This window comes from Lithobates pipiens, unplaced genomic scaffold (assembly GCF_037356315.1).
Source record: "Lithobates pipiens isolate NorthernLeopardFrog02 unplaced genomic scaffold, aLitPip1_a1.2 Scaffold_8, whole genome shotgun sequence".
Taxonomy (NCBI): Eukaryota; Metazoa; Chordata; class Amphibia; order Anura; family Ranidae; genus Lithobates; species Lithobates pipiens.
The window spans coordinates 526724176-526737583 of record NW_027507903.1 but is presented as its reverse complement, the minus strand read 5'-3'; positions in this window follow the sequence as shown (position 1 = coordinate 526737583).

Here is a 13408-nt window from a genome sequence, read left to right as displayed (position 1 = left end):
GTGTGCTGCCCTTAAGCTGGCCCCCGGAGTGCATCCTGCCTCGTTGGAGATGTGCCTCCTCCTCCTCTCTCCTATCAGGCACCCACGTGGAGTCAGTGACCTCATCATCCTCTCCCTCTTCATCACTGGAACAAACCTGGCAGTATGCTGCAACTGGTGGAACATGACTGCCAGATTGCTGTCCTTCTTGAGCATCCCCTCTCTCTGCGCTCATGCTACTTCCTTCCTCTAGCTGGGTATCATCATCAGAGCCTTCAAAACGCTGGGCATCCTCCTGGAGCATGTACCCTACACTGTGCTCCAAAAGTTCGGGGGACCCCTCAGGAGGACATGGTGGGTCTAGGAAAGGAGTGACTGATGACTGATGACATTGAGACGAGGGAAGAGGACGCATTGGCAGCTGCTTTGCTAGTACCCTGAGCCTGGGTGAGAGAGGATGAGGAGGATGAGGAGGGCTTGGTCACCCAATCTACCAAGTCTTCAGCATGATGCGGCTCAACACGTCCAGCTGCTGAAAATAAGGACAAGCGTGTCCCATGGCCACGTGCTGATGATGATGCACCACGTCCACGACCAGCGCTGTTGTCTCCAGACACAGAGCCTGCTTGCCCTCTTGTATTGGCTCATGACTGTCTGCCTCTCCTTGTTGGCCTTCCAGACATTGTAATGGCCTGCAGGGAGATGGGAAAACCAGCAATTGGGGTAGCTTTAGGTGCACACTGAGCAGATGACACAGTACATCGACTGTAATTACTGCAGTTGCCTGCCGGTGTTACAGAAACAGAACAACACCAGCAATAAGGGGTATCTTCAGGTGTATACTGTGCAGGAGGCACACAATATTGACTTTAACTGCTGCAGATTAGTGATGGCCGAACGGTTCGCCCGGCGGTCGTTTCGCGGCGAATTTCCGACATTCGCGGTCCGCACGTTCGAACGCCTTTTTCCGTCGTTCGCCGCGGCGGACTTACGTGTTTAATGTATACAAGAACTTTAACCTTTGGTGACACGTTTATCATGTGATACAGGACAGCCAATTGAGACATGACAGCACATGGACACTTGTACATTCCCCCTAACCTATAAATACACCCGATCCGGTGGCCATTTTACATTCTTTCTTCTGTTAAGATAGGGACAGGTTCCTGTGTGGAGTAGGGAGAGATAAACCACTAGCTATTTGGTACACAAAAGTTCTTTTCAGGACTGGTATAGGTGTTAGGTGTTGATAGGTTTGCTGTGCTGCTGATTCTTGCAGCAGCCTGAGTGTCTTTTGTTAGTTTAGAGAAAGGGAAAGGACGGTGTATGCTACAGGGACAGCCAGATTAGTCTTTCATCATCATCATCATCATCATCATCATTAGCTGTTACTATCAAGGTCCACAAAAGAGCTGTTCCAGTAACCACTAATCGTTCTCTTTTTTTGCCAATTTGTATAGGGACAGGAAGGAAGCAGTGTTGTCAGGCAGTGAGGGTAATTTTAAAGACTTGCTGTTATTATTAGTTCCACAAAGGTTCTTTTCAGGACTGGTATCAGTGGTACAGTAATAGGCTTGTACATGTATAATATTCTTTCTTCCAAATATAGAAAGGATATTATACTTGACTGCTGCCCTTCTGCTGCAGTCTGCTAAACATTCACAACTCACTTGTTCCACAAAAGTTCTTATAAGGACTGGTAACTTGGTATAGGGTGCTACGGTACATAGGCTTGAGTGCGGTACAGTCTGCTGTTCTGTAAGGACCGCTATCGGTCCACAATAGATAGGGTTGACGTGCACCACTGCTGACCGCTGCCCTATACTGCAGCAGTCCTTCAGCGGTATAGGGACTGACGTACAGTCTGCTAATCACTAACACACAACCTGCTTGTTCCACAAAAGTTCTTATAAGGACTGGTAACTTGGTATAGGGTGCTACGGTACATAGGCTTGAGTGCGGTACAGTCTGCTGTTCTGTAAGGACCGCTATCGGTCCACAATAGATAGGGTTGACGTGCACCACTGCTGACCGCTGCCCTATACTGCAGCAGTCCTTCAGCGGTATAGGGACTGACGTACAGTCTGCTAAAAACTAATACACAACCTGCTTGGTCCACAAAAGTTCTTATAAGGACTGGTAACTTGGTATAGGGTGCTACGGTACATAGGCTTGAGTGCGGTACAGTCTGCTGTTCTGTAAGGACCGCTATCGGTCCACAATAGATAGGGTTGACGTGCACCACTGCTGACCGCTCACCTATACTGCAGCAGTCCTTCAGCGGTATAGGGACTGACGTACAGTCTGCTAAACACTAATACACAACCTGCTTGTTCCACAAAAGTTCTTATAAGGACTGGTAACTTGGTATAGGGTGCTACGGTACATAGGCTTGAGTGCGGTACAGTCTGCTGTTCTGTAAGGACCGCTATCGGTCCACAATAGATAGGGTTGACGTGCACCACTGCTGACCGCTCACCTATACTGCAGCAGTCCTTCAGCGGTATAGGGACTGACGTACAGTCTGCTAAACACTAATACACAACCTGCTTGTTCCACAAAAGTTCTTATAAGGACTGGTAACTTGGTATAGGGTGCTACGGTACATAGGCTTGAGTGCGGTACAGTCTGCTGTTCTGTAAGGACCGCTATCGGTCCACAATAGATAGGGTTGACGTGCACCACTGCTGACCGCTGCCCTATACTGCAGCAGTCCTTCAGCGGTATAGGGACTGACGTACAGTCTGCTAAACACTAATACACAACCTGCTTGGTCCACAAAAGTTCTTATAAGGACTGGTAACTTGGTATAGGGTGCTACGGTACATAGGCTTGAGTGCGGTACAGTCTGCTGTTCTGTAAGGACCGCTATCGGTCCACAATAGATAGGGTTGACGTGCACCACTGCTGACCGCTCACCTATACTGCAGCAGTCCTTCAGCGGTATAGGGACTGACGTACAGTCTGCTAATCACTAACACACAACCTGCTTGTTCCACAAAAGTTCTTATAAGGACTGGTAACTTGGTATAGGGTGCTACGGTACATAGGCTTGAGTGCGGTACAGTCTGCTGTTCTGTAAGGACCGCTATCGGTCCACAATAGATAGGGTTGACGTGCACCACTGCTGACCGCTGCCCTATACTGCAGCAGTCCTTCAGCGGTATAGGGACTGACGTACAGTCTGCTAAACACTAATACACAACCTGCTTGGTCCACAAAAGTTCTTATAAGGACTGGTAACTTGGTATAGGGTGCTACGGTACATAGGCTTGAGTGCGGTACAGTCTGCTGTTCTGTAAGGACCGCTATCGGTCCACAATAGATAGGGTTGACGTGCACCACTGCTGACCGCTGCCCTATACTGCAGCAGTCCTTCAGCGGTATAGGGACTGACGTACAGTCTGCTAATCACTAACACACAACCTGCTTGTTCCACAAAAGTTCTTATAAGGACTGGTAACTTGGTATAGGGTGCTACGGTACATAGGCTTGAGTGCGGTACAGTCTGCTGTTCTGTAAGGACCGCTATCGGTCCACAATAGATAGGGTTGACGTGCACCACTGCTGACCGCTGCCCTATACTGCAGCAGTCCTTCAGCGGTATAGGGACTGACGTACAGTCTGCTAAAAACTAATACACAACCTGCTTGGTCCACAAAAGTTCTTATAAGGACTGGTAACTTGGTATAGGGTGCTACGGTACATAGGCTTGAGTGCGGTACAGTCTGCTGTTCTGTAAGGACCGCTATCGGTCCACAATAGATAGGGTTGACGTGCACCACTGCTGACCGCTCACCTATACTGCAGCAGTCCTTCAGCGGTATAGGGACTGACGTACAGTCTGCTAAACACTAATACACAACCTGCTTGTTCCACAAAAGTTCTTATAAGGACTGGTAACTTGGTATAGGGTGCTACGGTACATAGGCTTGAGTGCGGTACAGTCTGCTGTTCTGTAAGGACCGCTATCGGTCCACAATAGATAGGGTTGACGTGCACCACTGCTGACCGCTCACCTATACTGCAGCAGTCCTTCAGCGGTATAGGGACTGACGTACAGTCTGCTAAACACTAATACACAACCTGCTTGTTCCACAAAAGTTCTTATAAGGACTGGTAACTTGGTATAGGGTGCTACGGTACATAGGCTTGAGTGCGGTACAGTCTGCTGTTCTGTAAGGACCGCTATCGGTCCACAATAGATAGGGTTGACGTGCACCACTGCTGACCGCTCACCTATACTGCAGCAGTCCTTCAGCGGTATAGGGACTGACGTACAGTCTGCTAATCACTAACACACAACCTGCTTGTTCCACAAAAGTTCTTATAAGGACTGGTAACTTGGTATAGGGTGCTACGGTACATAGGCTTGAGTGCGGTACAGTCTGCTGTTCTGTAAGGACCGCTATCGGTCCACAATAGATAGGGTTGACGTGCACCACTGCTGACCGCTCACCTATACTGCAGCAGTCCTTCAGCGGTATAGGGACTGACGTACAGTCTGCTAAACACTAATACACAACCTGCTTGTTCCACAAAAGTTCTTATAAGGACTGGTAACTTGGTATAGGGTGCTACGGTACATAGGCTTGAGTGCGGTACAGTCTGCTGTTCTGTAAGGACCGCTATCGGTCCACAATAGATAGGGTTGACGTGCACCACTGCTGACCGCTGCCCTATACTGCAGCAGTCCTTCAGCGGTATAGGGACTGACGTACAGTCTGCTAAACACTAATACACAACCTGCTTGGTCCACAAAAGTTCTTATAAGGACTGGTAACTTGGTATAGGGTGCTACGGTACATAGGCTTGAGTGCGGTACAGTCTGCTGTTCTGTAAGGACCGCTATCGGTCCACAATAGATAGGGTTGACGTGCACCACTGCTGACCGCTGCCCTATACTGCAGCAGTCCTTCAGCGGTATAGGGACTGACGTACAGTCTGCTAAACACTAATACACAACCTGCTTGGTCCACAAAAGTTCTTATAAGGACTGGTAACTTGGTATAGGGTGCTACGGTACATAGGCTTGAGTGCGGTACAGTCTGCTGTTCTGTAAGGACCGCTATAGGTCCACAATAGATAGGGTTGACGTGCACCACTGCTGACCGCTCACCTATACTGCAGCAGTCCTTCAGCGGTATAGGGACTAAGAGTTTTGTCACAGGGTCATTTAAAAAATGACATGCAGAGGAAGAGGCAGGCCCTTCCGCAGGGGTGGTAGGGGTAGGGCAGGAGCAACAGGCTTGAGCCAAAGTGGGAAGTTGCAGAAGGTGCGTTCAATTACTTTAAAGGATGCACCAGACTTGGTTGAGTGGCTCGCTCAGCCTTACTCTTCTGCACCCTCCTCATCCTCTCGATCTGCACCCTCTTCTTCACTCTCTGCTATGTGCACCCCCAAAGACACTACCACCAACAACACGACCACCACCACCACCACCACATACCTTCCGCTTGAGTCACTGGAATTATTTTCCGATCCATATCAAGAGGACATTTCTGATGCGCAGCCACTCTTGGTATTGGATCAGGAAGAGGAGGTAGCAACAAGCGCTACTCAGCAGTCTGACGCCAGTACCCAGATCAGCCCAAGGAGGAGGTTGGTCCCCGGTGTTGCTGCCTACTCCGAGATCTCTACTTATAGCGGTGGGGAAGGTGACGTTGATGATGACGTGTCTAGTGATGTCACGTGGGTGCCCACAAGAGAGGAAGAGGAGGGGAGTTCAGAGGGAGATATGGACCAGCAGATAGGGAGGAGAAGCAGCAATGACTTACATTGCACAGCAGGGACAAAGCAGACTGCAAATGTATCAGGAGCGAGTCATCGACCATGTACGGTCACATCTGGCGCTCCCAGGACACCGGCACATGGCTCCGCAGTGTGGGCTTTTTTTAACGTGTCCGCTGCTGACAATAGCGTTGCCATCTGCAATCTTTGCAGTCAACGCGTTAGTCGCGGTAAGCCCAATACTCACCTAGGGACGACCGCCTTAAGAAGGCACATGAGCAGCCATCACCGAGCCCAGTGGGAGCAACGGAACACACAAAGCCACACTGCAGGCTCTCACCGTCCAGCCTCGTCTTCTACTTCTCCTTCTCCTCTCTCCTCACAATTGTCCTCCACTCCACCTTCCATCACGCCAAGCTCACATTTTTCTGCAAAAAGGCAGGCTTCCGTGGGCCTAATGTTTGAGCGTAAAAAAATGATGATGCCGGATAACCCTCTTGCCCAACGGTTGGCGGCTGGCTTGTCAGAACTCATAGCCCGCCAACTACTGCCATATAAACTGGTGGACTCGGAGGCCTTTCGCAAATTTGTGGCCATTGGAACACCACAATGGAAGGTCCCAGGAAGGAAGTATTTCTCAGAGAAGGGCATCCCAGAGCTATATGGCCATGTTCAGCGGCAAGTGAATGTATCTCTGGCACACAGTGTCGGTGCCAAGATACATCTGACCACAGACACGTGGTCTAGCAAACACGGGCAGGGAAGGTATATCAGTTTTACTGCCCACTGGGTGAACCTTCTGACGGCCGTCAAGCATGTAACCCGTGGCACCCGTGTAGATTTGGTTTTACCGCCACGGATTGCATGCAGGCCTGACTCTTCTTCTCCTCCTCCTACTCCATCCTCCTCCCTCTCCTCCTCAGCTGCCTCCTCCTTTTCCGCTGCTAGCGTCTCTTCCACTGCACCGCCCAAGCTCCCCAGAACCTATTCCACATGCCAGGTGAGACGTTGCCATGCCGTGCTGCGTCTGTTGTGCCTGGAAGCAAAGAGCCACACTGGCCCGGCACTCCTTTCAGCTTTGCGTTCACAGGCAGATGAGTGGCTAACACCGCTCAATTTGACAGTTGGTAAAGTGGTGTGTGACAACGGTGCCAATCTGCTTAGCGCATTGAAACAGGGCAAAATCACGCACGTGCCGTGCATGGCACACGTCTTAAACTTGGTCGTGCAGCGATTCCTTGTCAAATACCCTGGGGTCCAGGACATCTTGCGGCAGGCAAGGAAAATCTCGGCCCATTTCAGAAGATCTTACACGGCCATGGCTCGCCTTGCTGACATTCAGCGGCGACACCATCTGCCGGTCAGACGTCTTATTTGCGATTGCCCGACGCGATGGAACTCAACCTTCTATATGCTTGATAGGCTGCTCCAGCAGAAACGTGCAGTTAACGTCTACCTGTATGAACTCTGCGAAAGAAACGGTTCTGGGGAGCTGGGTTTTTTTTCACCGCGCCAGTGGCTGCTCATGCGCGACACATGCAGACTTCTGCGGCCATTTGAGGAGATCACCAAACTGGTCAGTCGCAGCCATGGCGCCATCAGTGACATGGTACCTTATGCCTTCTTTCTGGAGCGTGCATTGCGTCGTGTCATTGATCAGGCTGTGGAGGAGCAGGAGCGGGAAGATGAGGAAGTCGCAATGCTGGATGAATTCCCAGGGGGGGCTACTCTATCTGAGACAAGTCAACAACAGGAGTCTGATGAGGAGTCAGAGGAGGATGGTGCCGGGGCGGATGAGCAGGAGCAAGAAGAGCATGCTTTAAACCTTTCTGGGATCCCTGTTGTGCGAGGATGGGGAGAGGAGAATGAAGAGGACGACATTATCCTGGATGATGAGCAGGAGCCAGGCCACCACACCGCTTCCACTTTAGTGCAAATGGGGGCCTTCATGCTCCAGTGTTTTAATAGGGACCCCCGTATAAAAAGCATGAGGGTCAAGGACCAGTACTGGGTGGCAACGTACTTAGACCCCCGGTACAAACACAAAATGGCGGAAATGTTACCGCCGTCGCAGAGGGCTGTCAGAATGCAGCACTTCCAGGCCTTGCTTCGAGAAATGCTGCATTCTGCTTTTGCGTGCGCTGGCAGAGGAGCAATTCCCACTCCCAGAGAAGGATTTGCGGGTACCAATCCAACAGCGCCTGCAAGAAGAGGCCGGTTTGAAGATGTGTTGGTGACTTCGGATATGAGGTCATTCTTTCAGCCGACCCATCGACAGGTGTCATCCGGATCCAGCATCAGGGAACGCCTAGACCGTCAGGTGTCCGACTACATTGGGTTAACGGCCGATGTGGACGCTCTGAGGAGTGATGAACCCCTAGACTACTGGGTGGGCAGGCTTGACCTCTGGCCAGAGCTTGCCCAATTTGCAATCGAACTGTTGGCTTGCCCCTCATCCAGTGTCCTGTCCGAAAGGACGTTCAGCGCAGCAGGGGGGATTGTGACCGATAAGCGTACTCGCCTAGCTCACCACAGTGTTAACTACCTCACATTTCTAAAAATGAATGAGGCATGGATCTCGGAGGAATTCAACACATGTGACCAGTAGACCATGTATATGTCTATAAACTATTTTTTTAATCAAGCACACAGACCTTCTTAATTCATTTGGCTCACTTCCTTGACCCAAAAAAGCACACCGTACTATATGCCCCTACCCTCCTCTTTGAAGAGGTTGAGCGGTGTCATATTTCTACTGGGGCTGCTTATGATATCCCTGTGCTGTGCTGACTTCCTCCTGGGGGTTCTTATTATGAAGGGATCACACTATCCCTGTGCTGTGCTGACTTCCTCCTGGGGGTTCTTATTATGAGGGGATCACACCATCCCTGTGCTGTGCTGACTTCCTCCTGGGGCTGCTTACGGTGCTGCTGTCAGTGCTGTATGTCACGGTGCTGCTGTCAGCGCTGTATGTCACGGTGCTGCTGTCAGCGCTGTATGTCACGGTGCTGCTGTCAGCGCTGTATGTCACGGTGCTGCTGTCAGCGCTGTATGTCACGGTGCTGCTGTCAGCGCTGTATGTCACGGTGCTGCTGTCAGCGCTGTATGTCACGGTGCTGCTGTCAGCGCTGTATGTCACGGTGCTGCTGTCAGCGCTGTATGTCACGGTGCTGCTGTCAGTGCTCTGTATTACGGTGCTGCTGTCAGATGCCTCTATCACGGTGCATGTGTCATTCCGGTATGTCACGCTGCTGGTGATCATCTCCTGCACCCTCTTCTTTGCCTACCCTGGTCCCTGACCTTCCCTCTCCTCCATTGCCTTCATTAGCTCCATAGTCCTGAATTGTTAGAACAATTTCCCAAATAAAATAAAAATGCTTGTAGTTATCGATCCCAAATTCACCTCATACATGTATTATGTCATTGTCCAGATGGTGGGACTACGTTTTACCCCCTAATAATTACCACGTGGCCGCAAATTCGACATGAAGGTTTGCAAAGTTCGCCTCCCATTGAAGTCAATGGGGCCCGCGGCGAACGGTCGGTTTCGCGAACGTTTGGGTCCGTTCGCATTTCGCGTTCGCGAAACGTCCCGTCGGAAGTTCGTCCATCACTACTGCAGATGCCTGTATTACAGAAACAGAACAACACCAGCAATAAGGGGTATCTTCAGGTGTATACTATGCAGGAGTCACACAACACCCACTGTAAATGCTGCAGATGCCTGTATTACAGAATCAGAACAACACCAGCAATAAGGGGTAGCTTCAGGTGTATACTGTGCAGGAGGCACACAACACCCACTGTAAATGCTGCAGATGCCTGTGTTACAGAAACAGAACAACACCAGCAATAAGGGGTATATTGAGGTTTGTACTCGGAGTCAATCTGGGGATAGTATGGCAAGGAACAAAGAGCAACAAAGAACATAGACCTGAAGTGTGCCAGGGTCACGTGGTCAGTATGCCTAAAAGGGGGCAAAAAATACAGTAGGATGAAAGCTTTAACAACCAGATTACACTGTGAATTGACATTTAACCTGGGGTGGCGGCAACAAAAGTATGAACCTAGCTGCAGAAAGGGGGAGCGCTAGGAAAGGCAGCAGAGGACCATCCTAGGGTTTGGCAAATGTAACACAAGCTGGTATAAACCAACCCGAGCACCACACCTTACTAGGCTCCAAGAACCTGATAACAGAGCCACCCCCGAAAGCTGAATCTCGAACATACAGATGTAACCGTAAAATGGGGTGCAAATCAGTTGATTGACTAAAGTAAGCGAGACCTTGGGCCAGACGCACCACTCTCCCTGGCCCTAGGAAAAACAAAACAGCAATAGCCCTGCCTTGAGCACCAGGCTGGTAACCAATGCACAAGGAGACCTGGGAGTATGACAGATATGTCACGAAAATAAGACCCACAATGGGAAGTTGGCTGAGCACAGATGGGGGACTACTCTGCTGGATCCCCTGAGGATGGCTTGAACCGGAAGTGCCGAAAATAAACCAACCTGATCGGTTACCCAACCTGAAATGGTGAGACTCAACTTGATCTGACCTGAAAGTGCTGTGGGCTGATACGAGCTGGAAGGGGCCAAAAAGAAACAGAAAAGCAAGTAGGAACTGGATGTTAACCATCAGGACTGGAAACCTAGACCGGAAAACATGCCAAGCAATGACATGAGACAAACCCATCACAAAACTTGTGACAAAAATGTAACCTGCGTGAAGGAAACATGACTGAACAGGAAACATGAGTAGCGTGAGCTGATACAACCGAGAGCAGCAAAAGAATTGAGGCTGCAAGAAAACACCATCTGCATAAGAAACGCAGTTTGCATGAGAACGTAAATTGATGAAACAACGAGAAAAACCTAGGGAAAATGAGAGAAAGCTAGGGACACTGGGGACACGAGAGGGAAACCCGGGGACACAAGAGGGAAACCTGGGGACACAATAGGGAAACGTAACTGTTGGATTGAATTCATATAATACTTATGGTATTTGTTCATTGTTGAGGTAGCCACTTAGCCTCAAATGAATGAAGCACATGAAAGCTTTGTAATCAGAAGAACAATAGCTGGACTCGGACCCCCCCTGCTGTGATGTGTGTGTGGTTGCAGGCTTCAAAGGGAGTAAAATCAAGCTGGGTGGCTCATCGTTGAAAACACTGATCAATAGTGGACAATACAGCATGCTTCCTGAAGAATGGACATACATGTGTAGGAATGCCTCTTGGCGAAATCTATTGGATGGAAGGCAAATGGGGGTGGCTACGAGTGGGTGTGTATGTTTGTATGAAAAGGCTCACACACAGACAATGTTTCTCTGTTTGCTGTGAGACCCTGCCATGTGGTGACTCGGCCTACTTTGGGAGATGGCTCCGGCCTAAACCTCATGGTGAAGGCCCTGTCCTGGTCTGAGCCTAGCCGATGCAGCAAAGCCTCGCAGAGGACCGTGTGATAAGTATCTTTCATATTATTGTATTGTATGTTCTGAATGTAAGCTGCGTGATATTGTAATGTCCTTTTACTACTTTATGTTAGCTTTCCTAATTTAATGGTAAATAAATAAGATAGTGTTTTACTAGCAGCAATGTGTGTGTTTTCATAAGTAACTTTATATCAGTGTGCTTAGTAGGGTTTTATAAATTAGATAATTATGGGAAGAGACAAGGTAGTAATAGTTTGTAGAGCACATAATGTCTTTCAGTAACATAGCAAGAGAAACGTAACATAGCATGAGAAACGTAACATAGCATGAGAAACGTAACATAGCATGAGAACCATGATATTCCATGAGAAACAATTTGCATGAAAACTTACCTGCATTAGAACAAACCGCATGAGAAATGTGAGTTAAAAAGAAATGTGAGTGGTGAAATAACAGATGAGGAGATTTGCCACCGAACAAGCCAATTAAAACGATCACCTCAATCTGTTAAACCCATAAGTGTGATGGGTAACCCGCGGTGGAAGAACATGGACAGCCCAGCTGTGTGAAACAACCAGAGAACATGATAGACCACCTACTCATGACATAACCAGCCCCCTGGTATCTGCTAAATATAAGGACGTGGGTGTTGAAATGACAGGACCAACAGCGCATGAATGTGACCCTAATGACACCACCCTAGTGTATGCAGAAGTGAGCCCGAGCAACCTGCAGCGGTAAGACAGGAAATTAAAATGAACACTCAGGGCTAAAGTACCCACAGACCATGGTGGGTAGTAGAAGAGTTATAAAGGTGAACGTAAAGTATGACGTACGAACTACAGGCGAGAAGATTGTGGGACGACAATCAATCAATATCGAAACCTCAGCCCGAAAGGACCTGTAAACGTGACAGACCCTGGATGCAAGCACCAGCTAACAGAAAAGCAGCGAACGAAGGGCAACGACAAGAAAAGCATAAGACATGAAACGTGCGGCATATAGAAATACGTAAGAAAACACGAGAAAAGGCAAGAAAACACGAGAAACAAAAGAAACATGGGAAACGCGAGAAGATGCATGAGACCCGCAAATAGCATCAGACACGTACAATACATCTGACACGTAAAAACCATAAGGAACGTAATATGCCTGAGAACCATGAAATTACACAAGGGCAATGACATGAAAGGCATAAGACATGAAACGTGCGGCACATGGGAAACACGTAAGGAAACCCAGGAAACACGTGAATACGTCAAACCATGGGAATACGTCAGAAAACGATAGAAAAACATGGGCAAATGTCAGAAACATGGGAAACGCAAGAAGTTGCATGAGACACGTAAATTACAACAGACACGTACATTACATCTGATACGTAAATTGCATGAGAAACGTAAAATGCCTGAAAACCATAAATTCATGAGAACCATAAATGCGTAAGAACTGGAAATCGTTTAACCACTTAACAACCGGCCCATAGCCAAATGATGGCTACAGGGCGGTTGTTTAACTCTGGGAGGCCGTCATATGACGTCCTCCCAGAATTCCGCTCTCGCGCGCCCCCTGGGGCATGCACTCAAGAGCATCCGTGACATCACGGGTCACGGTGATGCGGATGCTCATCGCGGCCGTTTACCACGTGATCGTTCCGTCAAATGACGGAGTGATCACTTGTAAACAAACCGGCATCATGTTATGACGCCGGTTCCTCCCTCCTGATCGGTACAGCGGAGGGGGAAGGGATCGGTGTCAGCAGCGCTGTGGGCTGCATTTGCAGTGCCCACATCGCTGCTCACCGAAATGTAACCCCTCAATTCCCTGCCAATACTCTGCAATACCAGCCAATACTCTGCAATGCCAACTAATACTCTGCAATACCCACCAATACTCTGCTATACCCGCTAATACTCTGCAATACCAGCTAATACTCTGCAATACCCGCTAATACTCTGCAATACCAGCCAATACTCTGCAATACCCGCTAATACTCTGCAATACCCGCCAATACTCTGCAATACCCACCAATACTCTGCAATACCAGCTAATATCCTGCAATACCCGCCAATACTCTGCAATACCAGCTAATATTCTGTAATATCAGCCAATACTCTGCAAAACCAGCCAATACTCTGCAATACCCACTAATACTCTGCAATACCCGCTAATACTCTGCAATACCAGCCAATACTCTGCAATACCAGCTAATACTCTGCAATACCAGCTAATACTCTGCAATACCAGCCAATACTCTGCAATACCAG